This window comes from Nicotiana attenuata, chromosome 6 (genome assembly GCF_001879085.1).
Source record: "Nicotiana attenuata strain UT chromosome 6, NIATTr2, whole genome shotgun sequence".
Classification (NCBI taxonomy): Eukaryota; Viridiplantae; Streptophyta; class Magnoliopsida; order Solanales; family Solanaceae; genus Nicotiana; species Nicotiana attenuata.
The window spans coordinates 81155864-81160401 of NC_031994.1; positions in this window are offsets into that span (position 1 = coordinate 81155864).

Genomic DNA, 4538 nt, shown 5'->3' on the forward strand with positions numbered 1-4538 from the left:
GATTGCTAAGCTGGTGGAAAGATTTACACTCTAGTGACCAAAATCTCGTCAGAAAATATCTGGGAAATCTACCATCCCTCCTGGAGATCCAACCTAATAACATGATCATAGAAGCTGCCACATTGTTTTGGGATTGTGAAAGGGCCTTGTTCCGCATTGGGGGCATTGAAATGACACCTTTGCTGGAGGAGATAGGAGGACTGGATGGTCTAGTGTGGGAAACTCCGGGTTTGCTAATGCTTGAGAATCACAAAGGCAAGGGCTTCCATAAAATGATGGGTTTGAAGAAGAATCCTGAATTAACATGCCTGAAGGAATCATACATCCCTTTTGACTACTTGTATGAAAGGTATGGTCACAACATATCTTACCGTGCCTACTCTGGTGAGTTTGCCATCACATCCTTGGGACACGTCCATCGCAGGTTTTTCGTCTTCATATTTTGCTTCCTGGGTCTGATTGTATTTCCGATGAAGAAAGGTAGAATCCATACCAGGTTGGCTATGGCAACTAAGACCCTAATGGAGGGGATTGGTGGGCAGCCATTCAGCATCGTGCCCATGATCGTTGCAGACATATACCGAGCCTTGGAGAAGTGTCAACGAGGAGCAAAACACTTCGAAGGCTGCAATTTATTACTTCAACTCTGGCTCATGGAACATCTCCAAAAGGGCGAATACCGACAAGAGATTCAGCGAAGGGACTGGGATGATCACATCGCGTTCCATCATCCAAAGAAAATGAATTACACCCCCAATATGTTCGCTTAGCCGGAGAATGCCAAAGATGGGTTGAGCTATTTGATAATCTGACTGAAGAACTGGTTCAATGGATGTTCGAGTGCTTTCCGACCGGGGAGTTCATCGCCCGATCCAGAGATGCACCTTTCCTGATATTGATTGGTCTGAGAGGAACATACCCTTACGTCCCTCTTCGAGTTATGAGGCAAGCTGGTAGGAAGCAAGTTATACCCAGGGTCGACAAGATGAGCCATTTCCGAGCTGACTTCCAAAATGATGATAGTCCCTACAAGTGCCAAGCCCAGCATATGTGGCACTGCAAGATCATAATGGGGAGAGATACCATCGAGCCAGACAGGTATCATGCTGGTTGCGCACCTTTCTACTCAGGTTGGTTGGAGGACAATCGTGATGGTCTGGGCCAACAAGGGTTTGCTCGAGGTCACCGAATTATGGATGAAAAGGCCAAGGCATGAGTCAAGTACAACTAGCTGCGTAAAAGGATCCGTGAGTGTGAGAGCGAACACCGCGAGATACATGAGTCCAACCAGAAACTGATTGAGGAATGGAAGGACATGGTTGTCAGTGCCAACAAACGGCTAGGATACTTGGAGCGAGGCATAGTAGAACTGGAGAGGAAATTTCTCAAGAGGGTCGAAGATTGTCAAAATGCTGAAGGGACCGAAGGCGGACATCTAGCCAGAGGGTACCTGTTGCTGGGACTTTGCTAGTTGGGGAAGCTGTTCGACGGAGCCAATGATGCCAAATCTGGGGAAGGTCCTTCTGGGACCAAGTAGATAGGAGTTTATCCTTTTCGTTTTAAAATGTAACAAGGCCGATGGCCATTAGTAACTTTTATTCCTGTTTTTAGTCGTCGATTTGAGATTCGTCTACTTTTTATCAATGAAATGAGGCATTTAGCATTCCAAGTTCTCCAAATCAACTTGTCGCTAGGCCCACCTCAGGCACAACGAGGTTCCCAAATTAGGACACGCTTTACATTCCTGCACTATGTGTTTAAATATTGCAATACTTTTTATGACCCTCACTAACTTGGTTACCTTTTTTTTTGTTTATTTCTGTTTTGTTATTCCCCTCCCCAAAGGTTAGTTCGTGCACTCTGGCAACATCATTTATTCCACGAGATCAGGGGCCCTCCGCCCTCTCCTCCTCTTAGTCCTGTTAAGAACAAGAACAAAGGCAAGATGGAAGATTTGAACAACATCAGGTAGGAGAACGCAACTGCAGAGGCCACTGATGGCCATGGTATTCGGGTTCCCGACGAAAATGTGTCACAACTTGAACAGAAGTTGTTGAAGTTTCAGGAAGAGCTCGATCAGGTTCGGAATCTGGCCAGCCTGTCATTTTCCCTCAGCACCCCGGATGTCAACTTCCCCAATGCTCAGAACCCCATACCTCCTCAAAATATCCCAAAACAACAAAATCATCCCATTGCTCTGCCAAAGAACCAATGCAACACTTGCCATACCCCAAACAACGCTCCGCTACTCATCCCAGAACCTCAAAACTCGCAAATGACCATTTCTATGCCCATACCACCCCTATCTACATGGAGACCATGCCACACTCCACTCAACCTGTTTCTTGCCTACCTGAGTCTGATGAAAAGGATCTGCTGATCCGGAACTTGGCTGAGGAGCTTAAGAAGTGACTAGCCGGATTCAGGGCGTCAAAGGAAGCAAAGGGATTGAACGGTTGAACTATGAGGATCTTTGCATACAGCCTGATGTCGAACTGCCTGAGGGGTACAAACCTCCTAAGTTCGAAATGTTTGATGGTACGGGTGATCTAAGGGTCCATCTGAGGACATACTGTGACAAGTTGGTGGGAGTAGGGAAAGATGAAAGGATCCGCATTAAACTGTTCATGAGGAGTCTGAAAGGAGATGCGCTATCTTGGTACATCAGCTAAGATCCCAAGAAGTGGTCGAGCTGGGTAGATATGGCATCTGACTTTATGGATAGATTCAGGTTTAATACAGAGAATGCGCCAGACGTGTTCTATATCTAGAATCTGAAGAAGAAGCCCACAGAAACGTTTCGCGAGTATGCTACTCGCTGGAGGTCCGAAGCTGCTAAGGTCAGACCTGCCTTAGAAGAAGAACAAATGAACAAGTTCTTTGTTCGGGCTCAGGACCCGCAATACTATGAACGGTTGATGCTGATTGAGAACCATAAGTTTTTTGACATTATCAAACTGGGCGAAAGAATTGAAGAAGGTATCAAAAGCGGTATGGTTACAAACTTTGAGGCCTTGCAAGCTACAAATAAGGCCTTACAGTCCGGTGGTGTGTCCAAGAAAAGGGACGTAGGGGCCGTGATGGTTGCACAAAGGACTAAGTCTCCCCTCAAATACCAAACTTACCCAACACCTCCACTCACATATCAGCCCACCCCAAATTACCAAGCACCTTCACCCTCATACCAAGCTCCACCACCAACTTATCAGTCACCTCCACCTCCTACATATCAACCTACTTCACTCAGATACTCCCAACCCGCTCATGTCTGCCAAACCTATAATGCTCAACCGTCCCACTATCAGTCACCTCCTGCACGCCAAAACTTCCCTAGACCTCGACCTAATTTTGATCGCAGACCTCCAAAATAATATACAGCCATCGCCGAACCTATTGACCAGTTGTATGAGAGACTCAAAGCTGCTGGTTATGTCACCCCCATCCCTGCTGCAACCCCTGAGAATCCTTCTCAATGGGTTAACCCAAACAAGTCCTGTGCATACCACTCCGGCATGAAAGGACACACCATCGATTAATGCCGCTCCTTAAAAGACAAGATACAGTCTTTGATTGATAACAAAGCCATTGTGGCAAAGGAAGCCGCTCCAAACATCTGCAACAACCCTCTGCCGGACCATAAGGGTGGGGATATCCACATGATTGAAGTAGAGGACGACTGGGATCCCGAGGGATCCATCGGGTTGATCGCAAAAGGCGATGACCCAAAGAAACCAGCAGTTACTCTCAATCTGATTATAGTCCAGATCCAACCATCTGATGATGCTGAGGTGAATATGTCCATACCACTTGAGTTTGAAGCAGCGCCATCCGCAAAGGCACTGGCACCAGTTGAGGTTGAACTCGCGTCTCCAGCGAATGCACCCGCACCATTTGAGGTTGCGGTCCTGCCGCCCAAGGCATATGTTCCATTTGAAGTAAAGATAGTCGCGCCTATCCCAGTGGTAATGTCAACCATGACACCATTCCATACAAAAGCTGTACCCTGGGACTATACAGCCGAGGCTAGGAGGAAAGGAAAGGTCAGGTTCGAAGAGACTGTCGCAGCGCAGGGTATGACAAGAACTGGTAGAGTCTATACCCCTGAACATCTGGCTGAGTCAAGCAAGCAGGCCTCCAACCGGCCACCCATCATTGAGACAGGACCAGACGACCTTTGGAGAAAAATACAGGCCAAGGAGTATTCGGTCATCGACCAGTTAAACAAGACGCCAACACAGATCTCCATTCTCTCTTTGCTGCAAAATTCTGAGGCGCACAAGAATGCTTTGCTAAAGGTGCTGAGTGAAGCATACGTACCAAGCAACATCACTGGCGGGGAAATGGCTAACATGGTAGGACAAGTGTTGGAGAGCCATAAGATCACCTTTCATGAGGACGAGCTGCCACCTGAGGGGCTGGGGCACAACAAGGCACTACACATCATCGTGCAATGCAAGGACTATTTCATCACCAGAATCATGATCGATGGGGGTTCCAGCCTTGACATATGCCCGTTGGTGACGCTCAAGAAGTTGGGT